The following is a 24,452-nucleotide window of genomic DNA, read 5'->3' as shown; positions in this document are numbered from 1 at the left end:
TTCCAGTAAGTTAGTTAAACATGATTTCCCTTTCATGAATCCATGCTGCGTCTGCTTGATTGCACTATTCCTATCCAGATGTCCCACTATTTCTTCCTTAATGATAGTTTCAAGCATTTTTCCCACTACAGATGTTAAACTAACCGGCCTATAGTTACCTGCCTTTTGCCTGCCCCCTTTTTTAAACAGAGGCGTTACAATTGTACATTCCTGTCTGGCGTAAAAATAAAAAAGGGAAGGTGGCTCAACCGTGGCTATCTAGGGAAATCAGGGATAGTATTAAAGCCAAAGAAGTGGCATACAAATTGGCCAGAAATAGCAGCGAAACTGGGGACTGGGAGAAATTTAGAACTCAGCAGAGGAGGACAAAGGGTTTGATTAGGGCAGGGAAAATGGAGTACGAGAAGAAGCTTGCAGGGAACATTAAGGTGGATTGCAAAAGTTTCGATAGGTATGTAAAGAGAAAAAGGTTAGTAAAGACAAATGTAGGTCCCCTGCAGTCAGAATCAGGGGAAGTCATAACGGGGAACAAAGAAATGGCAGACCAATTGAACAAGTACTTTGGTTCGGTATTCACTAAGGAGGATACAAACAACCTTCCGGATATAAAAGGGGTCAGAGGGTCTAGTAAGGAGGGGGAACTGAGGGAAATCTTTATTAGTCGGGAAATTGTGTTGGGGAAATTGATGGGATTGAAGGCCAATAAATCCCCAGGGCCTGATGGACTGCATCCCAGAGTACTTAAGGAGATGGCCTTGGAAATAGCGGATGCATTGACAGTCATTTTCCAACATTCCATTGACTCTGGATCAGTTCCTATGGAGTGGAGGGTAGCCAATGTAACCCCACTTTTTAAAAAAGGAGGGAGAGAGAAAACAGGGAATTATAGACCGGTCAGCCTGACCTCAGTAGTGGGTAAAATGATGGAATCAATTATTAAGGATGTCATAGCAGTGCATCTGGAAAATGGTGACATGATAGGTCCAAGTCAGCATGGATTTGTGAAAGGGAAATCATGCTTGACAAATCTTCTGGAATTTTTTGAGGATGTTTCCAGTAAAGTGGACAAAGGAGAACCAGTTGATGTGGTATATTTGGACTTTCAGAAGGCTTTCGACAAGGTCCCACACAAGAGATTAATGTGCAAAGTTAAAGCACATGGGATTGGGGGTAGTGTGCTGACGTGGATTGAGAACTGGTTGTCAGACAGGAAGCAAAGAGTAGGAGTAAACGGGTACTTTTCAGAATGGCAGGCAGTGACTAGTGGAGTGCCGCAAGGTTCTGTGCTGGGGCCCCAGCTGTTTACATTGTACATTAATGATTTAGACGAGGGGATTAAATGCAGTATCTCCAAATTTGCGGATGATACTAAGTTGGGTGGCAGTGTGAGCTGCGAGGAGGATGCTATTAGGCTGCAGAGTGACTTGGATAGGTTAGGTGAGTGGGCAAATGCATGGCAGATGAAGTATAATGTGGATAAATGTGAGGTTATCCACTTTGGTGGTAAAAACAGAGAGACAGACTATTATCTGAATGGTGACAGATTAGGAAAAGGGAAGGTGCAACGAGACCTGGGTGTCATGGTACATCAGTCATTGAAGGTTGGCATGCAGGTACAGCAGGCGGTTAAGAAAGCAAATGGCATGTTGGCCTTCATAGCGAGGGGATTTGAATACAGGGGCAGGGAGGTGTTGCTACAGTTGTACAGGGCCTTGGTGAGGCCACACCTGGAGTATTGTGTACAGTTTTGGTCTCCTAACTTGAGGAAGGACATTCTTGCTATTGAGGGAGTGCAGCGAAGGTTCACCAGACTGATTCCCGGGATGGCGGGACTGACCTATCAAGAAAGATTGGATCAACTGGGCTTGTATTCACTGGAGTTCAGAAGAATGAGAGGGGACCTCATAGAAACGTTTAAAATTCTGACGGGTTTAGACAGGTTAGATGCAGAAAGAATGTTCCCAATGTTGGGGAAGTCCAGAACCAGGGGTCACAGTCTGAGGATAAGGGGTAAGCCATTTAGGACCGAGATGAGGAGAAACTTCTTCACCCAGAGAGTGGTGAACCTGTGGAATTCTCTACCACAGAAAGTAGTTGAGGCCAATTCACTAAATATATTCAAAAGGGAGTTAGATGAAGTCCTTACTACGCGGGGGATCAAGGGTTATGGCGAGAAAGCAGGAAGGGGGTACTGAAGTTTCATGTTCAGCCATGAACTCATTGAATGGCGGTGCAGGCTAGAAGGGCTGAATGGCCTGCTCCTGCACCTATTTTCTATGTTTCTATGTTTCTAAACTTCTTCACCCAGAGAGTGGTGAACCTGTGGAATTCTCTACCACAGAAAGTAGTTGAGGCCAATTCACTAAATATATTCAAAAGGGAGTTAGATGAAGTCCTTACTACTCGGGGGATCAAGGGTTATGGCGAGAAAGCAGGAAGGGGGTACTGAAGTTGCATGTTCAGCCATGAACTCATTGAATGGCAGTGCAGGCTAGAAGGGCTGAATGGTCTGCTCCTGCACCTATTTTCTATGTTTCTATTAGCTGCTCTCCAATCCTCTGGTACCCCCCCCCAGAGTCCAGAGAATTTTGGTAGATGATAACAAATGCATCTGCTATAACTTCCGCCATCTCTTTTAATACCCTGGGATTCATTTCATCAAGACCAGGGGACTTGTCTACCTTCAGTCCCATTAGTCTGTCCAGCACTACCTCCCTAGTGATAGTGATCATCTCAAGGTCCTCCCTTCCCACATTCCTATGACCAGCAATTTTTGGCATGGTTTTTGTGCAGAATTAACTGAACGCCGCAGTAAATTACAATCAATCAAGTAAATAAATCCTGCGATACTAAACTGTAGTAACCAAAGAGTGCAAAGTAAAGTTCAGCAACAAGTCACGTATCGTCAAGACTACAACTCCCAGAGCACACCACCATATCTCCTCCCAGGCATGCGCCTGACCTGTGATCCTTAGCCGGTGACGCAGGCTGTGCGACGTGGATGGTGCGAGAGCAGACGGCGGTTGGACCGGGAGTGCAGCGCGAGCAGCCGCAGTTAATTCGTTACTCGCCGTTTGACTGCTGGGCTCAGCTTCGTTTTGTTTCAGACAGACCGTGCACAGCCAGCGAAACAAACGGGACACGGACGGCAGGCGAGTAAAAGGACGAAGGATAGGCGTGTGCGTTGTTTTACACTGTAGCTATCCCCGAACTCAGGCTGGTGCTAAAAGTAAATGCACTCAGGTTGTCAGCTGTGTCAACACAGGCCTATTACAGAGAGAACTGGACCCAGTCTTCAGCAGAGAAATTGAGACCGATTGTACTGCCAGGTCGTTGATAGGAGTGGATTATAGTTGATGCAATTTAGTGCAGGTAAGTTATTTAAACAACAGCAACAATTTGCATTTCTATAGTGCCTTCAATGTGGAAATACGTCATAAAGAATGTGTAGGAACATTTATTTTTCCAAAGCCTCCCAAAGTATGTTGATACCTTTGAGCTATATGTGGCTGCTCAAATGTTGTCGTCGTTTACTTGTACTGAGTACAGAACTAACAACACCCACATTATAATACAATTAACAAGCCTCCAGCACATGATTTATTTGAATTAATTGTCTGTCCACTGCTCCCTTGGAGTTGTGGCTAAGTGAAATAATTTTTCAGGTAAAAGTTTTTTTTCTGTTGATTTCACACCTCTGGCATATGTATTTCTGATTAGAAACAGATTTGAGGGTTATCAGAATGAGGACAGTTGGAATTTTGCTTGTTTTACCATTTGGGAATGGTGGGAACATAGAAACAGGAGTAGGCCATTTCGCCCCTCAGGCCTGTTCTGCCATTCAGTGAGATCATGGCTGATCTGCGACCTAACTCCATATACCCTTTGCCCCATATCCCTTAGATGCAGTTAGATGTAGGAAGAATGTTCCTGATGTTGGGGAAGTCCAGAATCAGGGGACATAGTCTAAGGATAAGGGGTAAGCCATTTAGGACTGAGATGAGGAGAAACTTCTTCACTCAGAGTTGTTAACCTGTGGAATTCCCTGCCGCAGAAAGTTGTTGATGCCAGTTCAAGGGATATGGAGAGAAAGCAGGAAAGTGGTACTGAGGTGAATGATCAGCCATGATCTTACTGAATGGTGGTGCAGGCTCGAAGGGCCGAATGGCCTACTCCTGCACCTATTTTCTATGTTTCTTTGTTAATACCTTTAAAGAAGGACTTGCATTTATGTGGTGCCTTTCACGACCATCGGATGTCCCAAAGTGCTTTACAGCCAATCAAGTACTTTTTGAAGTGTAGTCACTGTTGCAATATTTTGGTTAACAAATCTACCAATCTCAGATTTTAAAAATTAACAATTGATCCAGCATCAATTTCCATTTGCGGAAGATAATTCCAAACTTCTATCACCCTTTGTGTGTAGAAGTGTTCCTAATTTCACTCCTGAAAGGTCTGGCTCTAATCTTTAGACTGTGCTCCCCGAGTCCTAGAATCCCCAACCATTGGAAATAATTTTGATCTATCTGCCCTTTCTGTCCCCCTTACTATCTTGAACACTTGGATGAAATCATCCCCTTACCTTCTAAATTCCAGGGAATACAACCCTAGTTTGTGTAATCTCTCCTCGTAATTTAACCCTGTCCTGGTATCATTCTGATTGACCTATGCAGCATTCCCTCCAAGGCCAATAGATCCTTCCTAAGTGGTGCCCAGAACTGCTCTCAGTACTCCAGGTGTATTCTAACCAGGGTTTTGTACAGCTGTAGCATAACTTCTACCCCCCCCCCCCCTTGTATTCTAGTCCTCTGGATATAAAGGCCAGCATTCCATTAGCCTTTTTGATTATTTTCTGACACTGACACCTGGGAGTCCCTGGCCAAAGATCACCCTACGTGGAGGAAGTGCATCCGGGAGGGCGCTGAGCAGCTCGAGTGTCATCGCCGAGAGCATGCAGAAATCAAGCACAGGAAGCGGAAGGAGTGTGCGACAAACCTGTCACACCCACCCGTTCCCTCAATGACTATCTGCCCTACCTGTGACAGGGACTGTGGCTCTCGGATTGGACTGTTCAGCCACCCAAGGACTCATTTTAAGAGTGGAAGGTCTTCCTCAATTCCGAGGGACTGCCTATGATGATGATGAGGTTTAATTCTGATTAACCTGTGCAGCACTCCCTCCAAGGCCAATATATCCTTCCTCAGTACTCCAGGTATGTTCTAACTAAGGTTTCGTACAGCTGCAGCATAACTTCTACCCCCCCCCTGTATTCTAGTCCTCTGGATATAAAGGCCAGCATTCCATTAGCCTCTTTGATTATTTTCTGTACCTGATCATGACATTTTAATGATCTACGTACCTGGACCCCCAAGTCTCTTTGGACCTCTACTGTTTTTAGCTTTTCACTGTTTAGAAAATACCTTGTTCTATCCTTTTTAGATCCAAAGTGGATGATCTCATGCTTGCCTACATTGAAATACAGTTTCCACAGTTTTGCCCATTCACTTAATCTATCAATTTCCCTTTTGTAATTTTATGATTTCATCTACAGCGCCGCTTATCTATGTGTCATCGGCAAATTTGGATATGTGGCTTTCTATCCCATTATCCAAGTTGTTAATAAATACAGTAAATAGTTGAGGCCCCAGCACACATCCCTGCGGGACACCACTTGTCACATTCTGCCAATTTGAGTATCAGCCCATTATCCCTACTCTCTGTCTCCTGCCGTTCAACCAATTTCCTAATCAGGTCAATAATTTGCCTTCAATTCCATGGGTTTCAACCTTAGTTAACAGTCTCTTTTATAAGGGATTTTTATCAAATGCCTTCTGCAAGTCCATATAAATAAAATCCATAGACATTCCCCTGTCCACTACTTTAGTCACTTCTTCAAAAAATTCAATCAGGTTCTTCAGGCATGACCAACCTTTTACAAATCCATGATGGCTTTCTGATCAGCTAAAAATTCTCAAGGTGTTTAGTCACCCTATCCATAATTACAGACTAGTAATTTCCTGACAACAGATGTTAAGCTAACTGGTCTATAATTCCCTGGTTTCCCCCTCTCGCCATTCTTAAAAAGCGGAGTGAAATGCACAATTTTTCAATCTAAAGGAACAGTTCCTGAATCAAGAGAACTATGGAAGATTATAGTTGGGGCATCTGCAATGTGCTCACCTACTTCCTTTAAAATCCAGGGATGGAAGCCATCTGGTCCTGGGGATTTGTCACTCTTTAGTGCCATTATTTTCTTCTGGCAAGGGGGAACCTATCCTCAGAATTCTCCAGATGACTCGAGCAAGTTTATCCAATGAATGGATGTGCTGGCCAGATCAGGAAGCTCCCAGTTTAAGTGATTGGCCTTTGCTTAGTCTGCTGGAATCAACAAAGCTGCTGCTGCTGGGATGCCTGAATTGGACTTGGTGCTTTGGTTTAGGGAGGGAAAAAAAAGTCAGCTAGGATTTGTGTTCCTCATTGCTATTTAGTGACACTTGCTGCAAGTGTGCTTCTGTATACAATGCACAAAGACAGGATTGGAATTGGATTTGACTGATGCTTTCTGTGAGTTACCTGGTGACACTCAAAGACAAGGCTTGCACATGAATAGTGACACCTAGGTTTGTCCATTTCACCATCTACCATGCTTTTTCATGTTGCAACAATATCATCATAGGCAGTCCCTCATATCGAGGATGACTTGCTTCTACGTCAATGAACGACCTAATATCCCAGGTCCCGAACTATATCCTGAAGTGTGGAAGATGCCTGTGCGTGGATTTTTTTAACGTATGGTGGCCGTTGCACACCAGCAACAATAATGAATTGATGACTAATGGAAATTAATTAATCGACAACAGATTCTGGACATGGAGTGAGGAAAATCCATTAGTGGTGGAAAGCTTTGGGATTCATAGGTTCAAAGTCACCTGTTTCTCTCAAACATTTAGCATATTTTATGTCTCTAATTACTCATACTGTACCCAATATATTTTCTGAAAAAAAATCTTTATCTAATTTGCATTTGAATGAACCAATACTTCCTGCTTCCATTGTCTCTATAGGGAGTCTGATCCAATAATTCACCACTTGTTCACTGAAATAATGTTGCTGCAGATTAGTTTTGAATACATTTCCCTTCAAGTGCAGGCCATATCCTCCCGTTATACTGCTCTGGGCAAGATAAAACAACTTACCATGATCTGCATTATCTAATCCCTTTAGAATTTAAAAACAGCAACCACATCACTTCTCATCTGTCTCCTCCAGTGAGGAAATACCCAGCGGATGTGATTGCTCATCATATGCCAGTCAATAACAACGTGTATTTATATAGCACCTTTAACGTAATAAAACATCCCAAGGCGCTTCACAGAAATATTATAAGACAAAAAATTTGACACTGAGCCACAAAAGGAGAAATTAGGGGAGATAACCAAAAGCTTGGTCAAAGAGGTAGGTTTTAAGGAGTGTCTTAAAGGAGGAAAGAGAGGTTTAGGCAGGGCATTCCAGAGTTTAGGGCCTAGGAAACAAAAGGTTGAGTGATTATAATCAGGGATGCTCAAGAGGGCAGAATTAGAGGAGTGTAGATATTGCTGGGGTGGGTGGGGGCGGGCGAGGGGTGGTTGTGAGGCTGAAGGAAATTATAGAGATAGGGAGAGGCGAGGCCATGCAGGGATTTGAAAACAATGATGAGAATTTTGAAATCGAGGCCCTTTATTTCCTCAATCATTCTGGTTGCCCTCTTCGGTATCCTCTCGATGGTTACAATATCCTTTTGTGACCAGAACTGAGCGTAATCAACAGAGGACATTTTCTTGTTCTGTGCCTCCTTGTGTTAAATTCCTGTATGTAAAGGTTGTCTTTTTGTTTGTGTTCTTTGTGTATAAATTTCAAAAGTCTTGGTTTACAGAAAACCTGAATAATAATTGAATAATTAATCAGCGCTAATAAATAATTTTGGGACTATTCTGCTCGAACTTGCTGTGAACATGTGCCACTTATAAACCACTGATTCTGTCAGCTATTTTTTTGAAGTCACTCCTCATTTTCCTTCGACCATTACATAGGATTCCGTAGGATATACAGCACAGAAACAGGCTATTCAGCCCAACCAGTTCATCCTGGCATTTATGCTCTACTCGAGCCTCCTCCCATCTTCCCTCATCTAAATCTATCAGCATAACCCTCTATTCCCTTTTTTTCTCATATACTTGTCCAACCTTGCCTTAAATGCATCTATACTATTCACTTCAACCACTCCCTGTGATAGCAAGTTCTACATTCTCACCACTCTTTGGGTAAAGGTGGAGGAAGAGTAATTCTTGAAGGTGGAGGGAACGTAATCTCTTTGGGGTTGAGTTGGTTGGCTGCAAGATGACATTCCGGAAAATTGAACCAAGTCAACCCTTTGTGGCAGTGTCAGTAATCCGATACTTGAGCCAGACTGACCCACAATACCCAAGAGTATTGTTGATGAATGACCAGCTAGCCTGGCTCATTGTAGGGACATGGAAGTGTAGGCCTACCATTAGGGGGAGCTGGGATTATTCCTACCAGTTCCAGATAATCCTGTAGGTCTGTGCCCAAATGGGTAAGTTGGTCCTAGTTGGGCAAGCAGAACTAGTCCTCTGAGCATTTACCTAAGGCCACATATGCTTGCCATCCTAACACCTAAGCTTTCTGGCTATGGATAATAACTAATTGCATTGAGTTAGAGTTTTTTAATTAAAAGAAACCCTCATTTAATGGAAGAGAAACAGATGCCAAGTGCTGGAAGAGTTAGGAGTGATGTCTGAAAGCATGGCGAATATAAGAAATAGGAGCAGGAGTATGCCATTTGGTCCCTTGAACCAGCTCCGCCATTTAATAAGATCATGGTTGATCTGATCATGGACTCAGCTCCACTTCCCTGCCCGCTCCCCATAACCCTTTACTCCCTTATCGCTCAAAAATCCATCTATCTCCGCCTTAAATATATTCAATGACCCAGCCTCCACAGCTCTCTGGGGCAGAGAATTCCACAGATTTACAACCCTCTGAGAAGAAATTCCTCCTCATCTCAGTTTTAAATGGGCGACCCCTTATTCTGAGACTATGTCCCCTAGCAATAAACAGCACCATTAACCAAGTGTACAAGTTTAGTATTCAATTATATTGAATCCCCAGTGTTGATCTTGGAATGGTACTGAGCAGGGAGATCATAAAAATGAGTCGGAAAGGGTAATGTACCGCTGCTACACCTTCATTCCTCCAAACAGCTAGCTGGGAGCAGTGGTGGCAGAGCTCAGAAATCAGTTACCATGGAATTGCACCCAGTATAATTCACTCCTCCTTTTCTCTTAAAAGGAACAAATTTGAAAATTTCATTGTAGGACTTTGATTCCACAGCACCATGATATCACCTTGATAGTTTGATATTGATGAACTATTTAAGTCATGACTGACTTACACATGTTCAGAAACATTACATTCAGTTCTTGAGCATTAACATTTATAAATCATCAACATTGTATTCTGCGAGTCTTTTGTCTGTTAGTGTCCTGTTGAAGTTGTCCACAGGCTGACTGTGATCCTGGTAAAGTTTTAATTGTAAATAAAAACAGAAAATGCCAGAAATGCTCAGCAGGTCTGGCAGCATCTGTGGGGAGAGAAACAGAGTTAAAGTTTCAGGTTGATGTGGTGTGTGTGTGTATAATTATAAGAGAGAGGAGAAGTCACAAGACCTTTGGGTGTGGTCCATCCATATAGACCTGGAGATACACAACTACAAACCTGTGCTGCCTGCTTTCCTACCGTTTTGAACTTCTTTCAAAGGTTAAATTTAAGTATGGGGGCAATACTGACACTGGCATACCTTGTGCAAGCCTTCTGCATCATGGTGCTACGTCGGAGACAATTGATTCAACATCATAGTATCAGGAACATCAGAGCCCATAGGGTGCTGGGCAGGAGGCCTTACCCACCTCGGGTATATTGAGACAGGCGTTCGTACCTCCATGTGAGTGATGCAGACTGTGTCGCAAGGCTGTGTTTCCGCAAAGTAGTAAGTGAGATCTGTGAGCAGGTCACAGCAGACCTGCAACCTAGAAGCATCAGGAAGATTGCTTTATCAGTTGAAGTGAAGGTTACAGCTGCACTTTCAGTCTATGCCTCCTGGATCGTTTCAAGCTACAACTGGGGACGTGTGTGCCATCTCTCAACATGCAAGACATGTCTCCATTCACCAGGTCATGGCTGCACTGTACGTGCATAGGAATGACTTCATAAAGTTCCCCATGACCGCCCAAGCAATCCATGACAGGGCTGTGGGCTTCTCCAGGATTGCTGACTTCCCAAAGGTACAGGGCTGCATTGATTGTACACACATCACCTTGCAAGCACCTTTGATGGATTCCAAAATGTACAGGAACACAAAAGGCTTCCACTCCATTAATATGCAGCTAGTGTGTGACAACATGCATCATATCATGTCAGTCATTGCAAGATACCCTGGCAGCACCCATGATGTGTTCATTCCACGCGACAGCGTCATATCTGTCATGTTTCAGCAGCCAGAAGGGCAGAGCTGGCTACTGGGGAGACCAAAGGGTACGACCTCGCCACCTAGCTCATGGCGCCCCTACACATAACTCGGATGGAAGCTGACTGTCAATACAATATGTCGCACATTGCGACGTGCAGCATCATTGAGAGGGCCATTGGTATATTGAAGCAGCGTTTCCGATGCCTGGACCATTCTGGAGGCTACTTGCTGTACTCCCCTGAGATTGTCGGACAGTTCACTGTTGTGTGCTGCATGCTGCTTAACTTGGCCATCATGAGGCAGCAGCACCTGGTAGTGGAAGACCCAGCTGCGGTGAGAGTGATTGATAATGATGTGTAAGATGCAGATGACGAGCAGGAGGAGGAGGACAACGAGGATGAGGAAGCAATGCAAGTGTCTGAGGCCGGAGCACGATGGCGGAGGAGGCCGGGCCATCGTGCCCTTTTAACGATGGTTTGAGCCTTGCGTCAGCAGCTCATCCGTGAAAACTTTACTGATGCCTGAGGGCTCAGCGACAACTACTCCACATGGACATGTTCCGTAATGTTGTGTTAATGGAACTAGCTTTCATGTAAAATATATTTTATTCAAAAGTTTACAATGTACTTAACTTTAATAAAACTTTTCATGTATCAAACTTTACTTTACTATCACTCTAAGATCATTTATAAACTTGTAAATTTACATAACTTACAAAAAACTTTTAATTTGAGAACAGTTACAACAGTAACAATAATAATAAACAACTGCAGCAGCAAAGAAAGGCTGCACCCATCTCTCATCCCCCTTATTCTCAGACCGCTGCTGGGCTCGGTCTTGGACACTCCACCACCCCTGCCCGCAGGTGGTGGCAGTGTTTTCTGGGCTTGGTGCCAAGCTTATTCTTTCTAACATCTCTGGTACTGCGCTTCTCCTTGAAGGTGGGGGGCGTTGACGTCAGGCGGCAGGTTGGAGGGCCCGCTTTGGGCTCTTCAGAGGCTCGTGGGGATTGGAGTGGGAGTGACAGTTGATTCTGTCAATGGGTGCAGGGTATGGGTGTGTTCCCTTATTGCTGCAGCTAACTCCAACATCCTATTTCTTGTGAGAGTGTTGTTACTTCTCCCGACAGTCCCGCTACCTCATCGTTCACCCCACTGATGGCGTCCAGCAGTGATTGCGTAACGTTGGTGCTCTCCGCACTCAATGACATCATCTGAACCGCATCTGTTAGATCCTGCACCTCAGGAGGGCGCGGTCGAGCGCTCCTTCCCCTCCTCCCCGCGGGTGTGGCTCGCACCTCACCACTGAGACCCGCAGCCTGGGACGGTGAGGCCCTGGGTGTGCCTCGCTGCACCCCACTACTGGGACCCACAATCTCGGAAGGTGTGAAACCATGGAATGTCCCACCAACACTAGTCACGGAAAGGGCTGTCGCCTCCATGAGCGGCACCTCCTCCAAAGTCAGTACAACAGTGGGAGCTTCATCCAGCTCCATCCCCTCCCCCTCACCCCCATGTTCTTGGTCTGCAGGGTTGGATTGGAAGATGTTCTCCTCTTCAGGCTGATCCTCATCTGAATCTTCTGCATCAGGGTTGGCCTCAAGTTCTGCAAAATATAACTCAAATGGTTAGCAGCAGAGGAGGGGGCATGGTGGTTGGCATGAGTAGGCTCACACGTCGCAGGCCAGGCAGCAGGCTGATTTGAAGGTCCGTGATATATTTGCAGGACTTACCCTCTCCCTTGACTGTGGGCCCAGCTTGTGCAGTACTGATTGCTTTTTTCCAGGCAGGATCCATCAAAGCAGCGCCCCTCTCTTCCAAGGGCGTCAGTGGGTGCAGATTTGCTGGGCTTCCTCCTGTTCGAGTTCTTTCCCTTTTATTATGTGCCACCTTCCTCTGCAAAGATGAAAATGCAACTTTTTAGAGAGGGTGTCTTTCTGCTGGGTGGGACAGCTGGTCACATTTACAATTGCAATTCCATTGAATAAATTAAAATATTACTTACACTAACTACTTGACCAAGGTCCTGCCGTTTCTTTTTACACTGGCCTCCAGATCTCGTGGTGGTTACCACTGCAGTAATCTTCAACTTGGTTCCAGCATTTCTTCACTTCTTTGGGCGGAACTTTTATGTGACCTCTGTTGGTGTTCAGCTTCTGTCATCTGTTCTCAATCATAGTAACTAGTGCCTCCACTTCTTCCTGCAAGAAATTCTTGGTCCTTGTACTGCGTTGCATCTTGTATTGCTCCAGCTGCGATTTTCCCAATGTGCTCTCAGCACTCCTTCTCACACACACAACTGGCTCTTTAAAAATGGCCGATTGCCAAATCCAAGCTGTACTGAACATGCGTGTCCATTACAATGACGTCAAAAACGTAACTTTTTTTTCCCGTGCATGCGCCGAAGGCCTGGCTTCGTTTTTTGGTGCAGACAGCAGGCTCCACCCCCCCCCCCCGAGGTGACTGGACATGCTGCGCGGAGCCAAATTTGAATTATACATCGAGGAAACTTTGGCAAAATATTTCTAGTGCATTTCTGGCCGAGAAAAACGGGTGTAACTCTGACAATATGCCAGGAAACGGGCTTGGGGAAAATTGAGCCCTGTGATAGGGTGAAGGGCAGGAGAGATTAAAAGGGAGGATGAAGGGAGGCAAAAGGAGATGGTAATGCAACAAAAGATGGTCTAGCGAGGTGTAAATAGGAATAGCAGAATCATTAACAGCTTTGGGAGTGGAGCTGAGAATTAAAGTGACCTAACCTCAGTGGTGGAAAAATTATTGGAAAAAAATTCTCGGACAGGATAAATCTTCATTTAGAAAGAAAGACATGGATTGATCAAGGACAGTCAGCATGGATTTGTTAAGGGATTTGTGTCTGACTAACTTGATTGAATTTTTTGAGGCGGTAACGAGGGTCGATCAGCGTAGTGCGTTTGATGTATATGGATTTTAGCAAGGCTTTTGATAAGGTCCCACATGGCAGACTGGTTTTGAAAGTAAAAGCCCAAGGCAAAGTGGCAAGTTGGATCCAAAATTGGCTCAGAGGCAGGAAGCCAAGGGTTGATGGGTGTATTTTGTGACCGGAAGGCTGTTTCCAGTGGGGTTCTGCAGAGCTCAGTACTAGATCCCTTGCTTTGTGTGGTATATATCAATGATTTAGCCTTGCATGTTGGGGGTATGATTAAGAAATTTGCAGATGATACAAAAATCGGCTGTGGTTGATAATGAAGAAGAAAGCTGTAGACTGCAGGAAGATATCAGTGAACGGGTCAGAAAAGAGCAGAACAGTGGCAAATGGAATTCAAGCTGGATAAGTATGAAGTAATGCATTTGGGGTGGGTTAACAAGGCAAGGAAATACACATTAAATGGTAGGACACAGAAATGTAGAGGAACAAAGGGACCTTGGAGTACATGTCCACAGATCTCTCAAGGTAGCAGGCCAGATAGATAAGGTGGTTAAGAAGGCATACGGGATACTTGCCTTTATTAGCCGAAGCATAGAATACAAGAGCAGGGAGTTTACACTTGAACTGTATAAAATACTAATTAGGCCACGGCTAGAGTACTGCTTGCAGTTCAGGTCACCACATTGCAGGAAAAATGTGATTGCACTAGAGAGGGTAGAGAGGAGATGTTGCCTGAACTGGAGAATTTTAGCTATGAGGAAAGATTGGATAGGCTAGGTTTGTTTTCTTTAGAAACAAGGAGGCTGAGGGGGGACCTAATTGAGATGTATAAAATTATGAGGGGCCTGGATAGAGTGGATAGAAAGGACCTATTTCCCTTAGCAGTGGGGTCAACAACCAGGGTTCACAGATTTTAAGTAATTGGTAGGAGGTTTAAAGGGGATTTGAGGGGAAATTTCTTCACCCAGTGGTGGTGTGGGTCTGGAAATCACTGCCTGAAAGGGTGGTAGAGGTAGAAACCCTCCACATTTAAAAAGTACTTAGATATGCACTTGAACCTACAAGGGTACGGGCCAAGAGTGTTAAGTCCTAGTTCGGGTGGTCAGCTGCATTCGACAATAATCGATTCAGATACCTTCAATCTTTACGTCTTTATTGAAGCAGCTTCAGACCTGTTACCAAACTGCCAGCACAGAGTCTACAGATTCTGGGGCAGGCAGACAAAAGGTCTGCCTGTCCTCACAGACGCATCCCTTTTATTCTTACAAACCGAAGGAGGTATGGCCTACTTCATCAATCACAGTGTGTTACTAGGGCTTCATGAATTGACAGCCTGTTTATCTTTAGAACACTTTATGCTTTTACGAGAGGAATAGCCCAGCTTAATCACACGAAGCAAATGTGCACCTTATCAAGTCATGGCCATCAACCCTTGTTTATCAGTGATGGTCACACAAGCTACTTTGTCCACTACTTTCTCACGGGAAACTAATTCTGTCTTTTCTTTTCTTCTTGATTCGTAGAACCATTTTATTAACTCTTTCATGATTCTTCCACCTACATTCACATTCCCTCCTGTTATCATTCCATGATAAATTCGCATTCATAAATGTTTACTCTCAATTTTGTGCATGGCCCGGTACTCCCTGCCTCAACGTGCTGGCCAGTCACGTGGTTTCAGGATTCCCGGTTGCTTCGATCAAATTATGCCCCATGTTATTGCTAAGATCAATTTTGTGCCGACCAGTATGTGTGAAATTATACGAATCCAAGGATGGATGTTCACATTTATTCCCCAATCTCAGACCTTTCTCCACCAACTCTGACTTTGTAAGTCTACATCGATATCTTCTTCCAGTACTTGGATTTTAGTTTGCAGTTGGTGGTAGAGCTTTACGGATTGACCCACTCTGAGCCTCAACTCTCGTAATACTTCGGTTAGAAGTGGGATGGGTGATATGCGCTTGCCCGATCGTGACAGGTCGTAGTGGCGTAAAGCAAAAGTTTGGCTGTGGTATAGGGCACTGCAGGTCATTTGGGTCCCTTGTCTTACTTCTACACAGGTATCCACACTCTGGCAAGAGGTGATGCCCGTGTTTGAGTTGTGAAGACAGGAATAATTGGACTGCTTTGTGAGACAAATCTGGTTAACGGGCACGTCCACTTTTGCGCACCCGAATCCTGTACCATTCCAACACTGTGGGTACCCATCCTTCCCAGACCCTGTGGTGTTTAGGCAGGTGGCTGGGGTGCCTCAGCCATCGGAATATGTGAAGGTAATGTTTTCGGCGGGCGGGGTATCATTGTATCCTTGTATGTAAAGAGTGGGATCCATAACCGGGGTTGGGGTAAACAATTCAGTGACCGACATAACAGGGTAGCATACAACCGACTCTGGCGCGAATAAGATCTTATGAGTCCTCAGGAATATATTATGATCGTTCCCCAGTTGCCCTTGCACGTTCCGTTTCCTCCTTTGCCCTGTTACTGATTCCAGGGATTGGTCTTTTGAATCAACTAAGTCATCTTCAGGTTGATCAGGGCAAACAAAGTCCATCTCACATTCCCTGAACCGGCATGGCAAATTCCATCGGTCTTTACCCTGTAGAGTCACCTGTCGATCAACCTGTGAGAGTATACCCGTACGGGATTTTATTTTCGTCATGGTCCATGATTCGAGATCGTCTGGTGTCCTGGTTCCACATTGTACGATATCTCCCGTACAGAGGCGGAGAATTTGCTCTCGTGAGCCATCGGTTGGGCAGCTGAGTAGTCGTCCCCCTGTTTTTGTTACTGTTATCAGCAGGATCACGACTCCTAGCAGCAGGGTTCCGTGCATTCTTTCAATCCTGAAAGACAAAGGGGCTTGCAAACCGTCATGTTACTATCGTGGCTACCAAGGCCTCATGTTATGCCTAAATACCTAAAAGCAGGACAAGCAATCATATGATAATTAGATTAATTAAAATTATGGCTTAAAATTACGGCTAAAATGGTTACGGAACGACGGGAACGAACGTATTATGGCACTTCAATTATTAGTCCACGTCTATCTCCACTCCCCCCTTTTGATTACCGCCGGTAATCAATTTGCAATGATGCATGTGCACCCACGCGTCTCTACCTTCCACCTTTACAGCAGTGGGGGTGGTGAGTAAGACCTGAAATGGACCATCCCATCGGGGCTGGAGATGACGTCGTGTCCAATTTTTGATGAGGACGAAGGATCCGGGCTCGATAGGGGATGATCAGTGAGAAGAGGGACGGTCATCATAAGCGGCGCGAACCTGTGAATGAGAGGCTCGCAATGCCTTAGTTAGGGCTAACACATAGGTAGTCATCTCCTCAGTCATGTGATGAAAGTAAACGGCAACTGGAGAATGGTGGTCCCAAGGGGTGCGAAGAGGTCTGCCGTACACGATCTCGGCCGGGGTGAGACGCGTCGTCCCTGCGGGGGTGGAGCGAATCTGAAAAAGAGCTACAGGTAACAATTTTAACCAAGTCGACCCTGTTTGAGAGGTCAGTTTAGCTAACTTGATTTTAAGAGTCTGGTTGGTTCGCTCGACCAGACCCGCTGCCTGGGGGCGATAGGCACAATGGAGTTGTTGATGTATCCCTAACTGTTGGCACAATTCCTTGTTTACTGCTGCAATAAAATGGGGTCCGTTATCTGAACTAAGACGACCGGGAACCCCGAAGCGAGGGATAACTTCCTTCAGCAATATCTTAACAACAGTACAGGCTCTATTATCCGTAGTAGGATAAGCTTCAATCCATTTACTAAAAACATCAACAATAACCAACACATATTTATAACACTGACAGCGTGGCAATTCTATATAGTCCATCTGCAAAGTCTCGAAGGGTCCGGCTGGCAAGGGTGTTTTACCTAATAAACGTGGTGCCCCCCTTCCAGGATTATGGCGTTGGCAGGTAAGGCAACGAGAAATAATATTCTGCGCAAACATTTGGAGGCTAGGATGCCACCATGTCTGGAGGAGCAGATCACTAGTGGCTTTTGCTCCACAATGCGTGTCATAATGAACACATTCAATTACCCAAAGGGCCAATTCATCGGACATACAAGTTTGACCAGCGGGTGTGATCCACAACCCGGAGGCAGTATCATATTTACAATCAAGATCGTTCCAAAGTTGTTTTTGTACAGCAGGAGCGGCCTCCTGTAGGCGAAGTACTTCTTTGATGGTTGGCATTGGCTTTTCAGGGGCCGACAAGCTCGGTTTAGAGCTGGACGTCTGCCTCATCATTCGGGGCACAACAATCTGCTGACTCCTTGCAGCACACTTAGCCGCCTCGTCAGCAAGGCGGTTTCCGATGTCGATTGGAGAGAAACCGGCAGTATGAGCGGAACATTTAATAACAGTGATTTGTCGAGGGAGCAGAAGAGCAAGTAATAGGTCAGACACAAGCACTTGGTTCGAGATTGGCGTACCGGTTGAAGTTAGGAATCCTCGGTTTTTCCAGAGCTGGCCGAAGTCGTGGACAACCCCAAAGGCGTAACGGGAGTCAGTGTAGATATTGACTCGGAGATCCTCTCCTAAAATACACGCGCGGGTGAGGGCAAAAAGTTCTGTTTGCTGAGTGGAAAGGGGGACCTGGAAGGCTCCAGACTCGAGAGTCGTTCCTGCTTGACTGACAACAGCATAACCGGAAATGCGGGTTCCTTCCTTGATGGAGGAACTGCCATCAGTGAACATAACGAGATCAGGGTTTAACAGAGGGGTATCTGAAAGGTCGGAGCGAGGGCTCGTGTCCTCGAGGACTGAGTGCAGACAGTCATGATCCGGCTTAACAACATATTCTGTCTTTACTTTAGTCAGCAGTGAATCTTTTAGCTCAACCGTCGGACCGTCCTTCCAAAAAGCTTTTACTGCTCGAGACATTGCCTGAGTTGTGGCGTCACACCAGTCAAGATTATTGGTCCTTATTGCAGTAGCAACTGTTCCAGGAAGGCAATTCATTAACATAGAACAAAACTGAGGAGAGGGTTGTCCCCTAGAAAACGCCTGGTCTCCTGACTGGGTTCCATATACTTCCTTAAATCTCTCTAAAAATTCCTCGGCTGTCTCGCCCTTCTTTTGTTTTCATATCCTAGACTTTGGTAATATCGACAGGTTTTCGCAGAACTACGTGTACAGCATCCAGCATCATCGTCTCTCTGTTCTCGTTATTCGCGTGCGCTGCTTCTAAGGCATCGTGAGTTTGATATCCTAAGGCTTCCTTAAATCTGGTCCATTCAGAACCAGTAAGTACCTGTTGTACCAGAGACCAAAGGTCCCTTGAGTCTGCTTGATAGACTCTAATGGTTCGTGACAAAAATTCAATGAACCGTTGAGGACAGGTATTTTTATTCGGGGCGCTGGTTAATATGGTAACCACAATTGTATCAGCAGGTGGTGGCACATCCGGGCCTCCATCCTCAATAGGCGCTGCTGGTGCCAACGCGCGAGGGTTAGGGACAGTTCTGACGGGCAGCTGTTTCGGCGCGCATTTCTTCAGGGGTCTTGGTGTCTCCCTGTCATTGTTCCCTTCAACATCGTCAACCCATCCCGACTCTGAATCTGTCCCAGTATCTGACCCTGACACTATCACATCATCCTCATCCGTAGGGGTTGATTTCCCCTTTTTCCCTTTACCACTACGTCGTTGATTTCTTTCAAGCCGTTGTAATTTCCTTATTTCCTGTTCAAGTTGACGCCGTCTTTGAACCTGGCTTCTAATCCCCTCTGCAACGGATCGACAGAAAACCTCATCATCAGACTTAGTTCCCCAAGACTGTCATTCTATATTAGACACATTGTCTAAACTGGAATAAATGAGTGTTGCAGCAGCAGTGGCGCCCGGTGTTGGGACATTAGGACCGGGGTAAGGGGGTGGTAGAACTCCGTTCGTCTGTAAATATTTGGCACCGGCACATTTACTGCCACAGCCGCGTCAGCCAAGGCATTAACATCGGGTTGTGCTGTCGGACGAGGCGGGGGAGCCCCTGGAGTCATATTCCAATTGTCCCATTCATTGTCCTCGTCAGCCCCTTGCATGCCAAGACCAGCCATTGAACTACGTAGTTCAGTTAAAGATTCCTTGTTTGTTCTATTTCTCTTTTCCTGTGCACACGTTGATACTGGATTCTTTTCCCTTCAATCTGTTTCAGCGAATTCACTAATGTAAATTCCTGGATTCTTTTACCTCAATCTGGTTCAGTAAAATTACTGAGTAGAATACCTCTTGTGCTTTGAACAAAGCAGTCTTTATTACCGGCCAGTAAGACCTATCAGATAGAAGATATACCCTCTGGGTAGAGCGTACACTCCCTACGGATAGGTGAAGTTACATCGTAAAGCGTTAACAGTTATACAGTTTTGAAATCAGATAACAAAATACAAATGGATTGACAGTCTAACTCAGCCACTCATTAGTCAATCTATATGAGATGTTTTTCTTGAAAGCTCAAGCATTGCCTCTAAATGTTCCAATCTAGTGATGTGACTATTAGCTGAGACCTTGCAATTCTGCAGATGTATTTCATGTTACAATTATATATTATTGGCAGGATTAGTGACTTGAAACCTTGAGAAAGACTGTTGGCTATGCTGATGTTGCACTATTTGCAATCTGACATTCTCCCCAGCTATTCTTCCATGGCTTATACATTTTCATATATCCCGTTTACCTTACTGTCCTTAATTCCATATATTCCGTTCAGATATCCACACTGACACACGAACACTTTTAGTCTTAGCAACATAAGACCTTTATTCTGTAGATTCTCTCGGCCGGGACCTGTTAAGATAAAGGGGAACACACTCGAGTCGAGTTTGTCCACCTCTGTCCTGACAAGCTACGTAACAGTACAAAAGCTCAACACTTATACATTGTTACAGCAGAACACATTTGAGTGACACTTAGTTTATACAATCATTGGTCGATTTCCCCCATAGCATACCCAATTGCAGGCTAGCAACTCTCCAAATAGGGCGGGCTCCAGGGATGTGTTTATTGTTTGTTTCGAATCTCATCACACTTCCCTATTTCATGGCTGGATATAGCAGCCCCTGTCTGACTCATGTCTGACTTTTGCTTTTTCACGTAACTCGTGTTTGACCACAACTCTGAGTAATCCTTAGTTTGTCTCGACAGGGCAAATATCGCAGCTTGACATTTTCTTTTAGCCATTTTCCCATGATTCCCTATCTCCATCTTTTTGCTACCTTCTCTAGCCATCTACCACTTTCGCAATCCTTTTTCACATTCTCATACATTCCTTTCTTAAAATTTCCAATGACTTAGGGATTCCCGCATCGGTTAATTTAATTCCTGCCTTGAGAGCATTCTCCTGCCAACTTGCCAGAATATTCTTATCTTTTTCATCCTGACAATGTTTGCGCCAGATTTCAATCAATTTCTTACTCTTTTTCCCGATTCCCTTTTTCCAAATTAATTCTTGGGCGTGTAAATTCCTGGATTCTTTTACTTCAATCTGGTTCAGTAAAATTACTGAGTCGAATACCTCTTGTGCTTTGAACAAAGCAGTCTTTATTACCGGCCAGTAAGACCTATCAGACAGAAGATATACTCTCTGGATAGAGCGTACACACTCCCTACGGATAGGTGAAGTTACATCGTAAAGCGTCAACAGTTATACAGTTTTGAAATCAGATAACAAAATACAAATGGATTGACAGTCTAACTCAGCCACTCATTAGTCAATCTATATGAGATGTTCTTCTTGAAAGCTCAAGCATTGCCTCTAAATGTTTCAATCTAATGGTGTGACTACTAACTGAGACCTTGCAATTCTGCAGATTTATTTTATGTTACAATTAGATGTTATTGGCAGGAGTAGTGACTTGAAACCTTGAGACAGACTGTTAGCTATGCTGATGTTGCACTATTTGCAATCTGACATTCTCCCCAGCTATTCTTCCATGGCTTATACATTTTCATATATCCCATTTACTTTACTGTCCTTAATTCCATATATTCCGTTCAGATATCCACATCCCTCCTTTTATCATTCTATGATAACATTTAGGATCATTCTAGGAGTATTGCATTGTTGAGTAGTTCTCTAGTTTGTTGGATCATAACCCGGGAACCCTTGGCCACAAGAGGGTCTGCTAACCTTGTCATCATTACTTTACAGCAGAGGTTAAGGCAACCAACAATCAAACAGCAGGTAATTATTATTACGATGAGAACAATGGCCCCATGTATTAGATAGGATCTCCAAGATCCACCCAGAAACCAATCAAACCTGCTAAGTTCTTTTGCTGGTGTGGATAACTTTTTCACCTCCCTCCTTATGTGATCGGCAAGGTGGGTTATGTTTTCTGAACTATCAGGAATGTAAGTGCAACATTCAGATCCTATCAGGGCACACGTTCCCCCTTTCTCAGCTAACAGGTAATCGAGGGCCATTCGGTTTTGTAATGCTACAGTCCTTATCGCTACCATTTCAGCTGTGATGCCCTCCAGAGCCTCAGCAGTGCGGTTAGCTACCTGTTCCAATATCGTTTCTTTGAATCCATCTAACAGTCTCAGTTAGGGTCAGTGGAACGGTGCGCAAAGGAATTCCCCCTTTGGAATGTATAGGGATATGTGAACACACCCAGCATCTGGTGAAGCGCCCTTTTTCCGCATAAACGTAAGACATATACAAAAAGGTGTTTACATGGAGCTCTCGCCTTAGTTTTGGCGCACGGGAAGGAAGACAGTCATATCAACACTATTATGCAGACAGTGGCATACAGACACAGTCTCATCTTATAAATAGTCCAATTATTTAGCTGATAAAAAGAGTTCTGTTTTCCCGTTTCCCTTCTTCAGGTCTCCGTCAGTGTATTTGGCTGTCTTACGGTAAAAGTTCAAACTGATCCTCCTTCAACTGCCTTGTTCAGCTATGGGGAGATCTGGAACAGAAACAGGAATTAGACTAACCAGCAAAATTTGTTTAAATGGTGATGAGCTTGCAGTGGGGGTAGCGAGTGACACCTGAAAAGGCCCCTCCCATTGTGGCTCTAATCCCTTCCGAATCCATACTTCCCTGGTGCCACGAGGGACAATTCGGGTAAAACTGGGAGGTCGAGGTGAGCATCTTGAACCTGGTTGTGAACTAGTCGCAGAGCCTGAGTCAGAGAAAGAACATAGGTGGTCATCAGTCAAGCTGAGATCTCATATCTAGGAACAATTTCCCTCATTAACACCTTAACAACAGTCTGAGTCTTATTGTCCAGGTTAGGGTAGGCTTCAATCCATCTGCTAAACACATCTACTATTACTAACACATATTTGTAACACTGAACTTTTTGCAACTCAATGTAGTCCAACTGAAATGTCTCAAAGGGACCTTCGGGTAGGGGCGTTTTACCCCAATCACAGGGGACTCCCTTCCCTGGATTATGTTGCTGGCCAACCAGGCAACGACTACTGATGTTCTGGGTGAGCGCCTGGAGTCTAGGGTGCCACCAAGTAGCCAAAAGTGTGTCACTCGTGGTCCTTGCTCCACAATAAGTAGCAAAATGCATACATTCAATAACCCATAGAGCCAACTTGTCAGACATGCAAGTCTGTTCCGCGGGAGTGGTCCAGAGTTTAGAAACATTGTCATAAGTACATGCATAATATTTCCACAACAGTTTATCTTTTTCAGGAGCGTCCTCCTGTGCTTTTATAACATCTTGGATGGTTGGCATTGGTTTTTCCGAGGCTAACTTATCCTTCGCAGGATTTTTAGTCTGACTCATAATTTTGGGCACTACCATCTGTTGGTCACGAGAGGCCTGTTTGGCCTCTTGGTCAGCACAACGATTCCCTATATCAACCAGAGAATTTCCGGTAGTATGGGCGGTACATTTGACAATGGCAATGCGTTTGGGGAACATGAGGGCTTGCAACAAATCAGATACTAACTGTTTGAGATATCTCATTCCCCTGTGAGGTTAGGAATCCCCTATTTTTCCATAATTGTCCGAAATCATGGGCCACCCCAAAGGCATACCTAGAGTCGGTATAGATATTGACTTTGAGATCTTTGGCCAAGATACCGGCTCGGGTGAGGGCGAATAGTTCAGCTTGTTGAGCAGAATAGGCGGTTTCAAAGCGGCAGATTCCAAAACCTGATTCTCCTGGTTTACTATGGCGTATCCTGAGATTCGTGTATCTTCTGGATTAATAGAAGTACTTCCGTCAACATACATAAACAATCATGACTGGGTTCTTCCTCATCTTGGGGTGGCTCAGTAAGAATACAGTCTGGATCTTCCATCAACTAAATCTTCCCTGACTGATGTGGCCTCTTAAATTAAAGATAAGCAATCATGACTGGGTTCTTCCTCATCTTGGGGTGGCTCAGTAAGAAAACAGTCTGGATCTTCCATTGGTACATCAACTAAATCTTCCCTGACTGATGTGGCCTCTTAAATTAAAGATAAGCAATCATGACTGGGTTCTTCCTCATCTTGGGGTGGCTCAGTAAGAAAACAGGCCGGATTAATTGCAGTACAGTGCCGAAAGGTCAGTTTAGGATTGCCTGTGATTTCAGTGGGTTCTGTCGGATAGAGGGCCAGTCCACATTGCCCTGCACTGGGATCTCAATCGGATCAATGGGAGTATAACCCACTTGGGAGGGGTCCTCTGCCCACACATGAGGATCCACATAGTCAGGTATGTCCGAACCAGTATGATGCTGTAGAGTCGTTAAGACCTTCTCGGGGTCCCCATGAAATTGGACTGTTCGGCCATGTTTTACGATTTGCACATCCCGGCTGGTAGGGTCAGCCTCATCTATGGCCTTGCGTACCATAACTCCAAAATCTTTAGCATGGTGAGGGGCTAATACTTCACGAGCAATATACGGTGCCATTGTTAGGGGCTGTTTCCACAGATTCTTATCCACTTCCACAAAATCTGCCTCTCTTTCCAGTCCAGTCACTCTAGCCCTTAATAGAATTCCCTTCACTTCCCCTTCGTGATCCTGATAAAAGTTCTGCAGGTCCTGATT

The 24,452-nt window shown here is 44.8% G+C and overlaps 1 protein-coding gene across 3 annotated transcripts in view; it reads left to right on the top strand.

The window, feature by feature from the left end:
• Positions 1-3,004: 3,004 nt before the first annotated feature.
• Positions 3,005-24,452, top strand: part of dym (dymeclin) — a 669,399-nt gene continuing 647,951 nt past the window's right edge. For 2 of the 3 annotated variants that reach the window (XM_070867484.1, XM_070867482.1), the window contains exon 1: positions 3,005-3,372. The gene's annotated coding sequence lies outside the window, so the exon portion shown is untranslated. The remainder of the gene's footprint in view (positions 3,373-24,452) is intronic. The other variant, XM_070867483.1, reaches the window with a different exon arrangement.

The sequence above is a fragment of the Pristiophorus japonicus genome, chromosome 2 (assembly GCF_044704955.1).
Source record: "Pristiophorus japonicus isolate sPriJap1 chromosome 2, sPriJap1.hap1, whole genome shotgun sequence".
NCBI classification, from domain to species: domain Eukaryota; kingdom Metazoa; phylum Chordata; class Chondrichthyes; family Pristiophoridae; genus Pristiophorus; species Pristiophorus japonicus.
The sequence above is the reverse complement of the archived record's forward strand: the minus strand, read 5'-3'. Positions and strand labels throughout refer to the sequence as shown.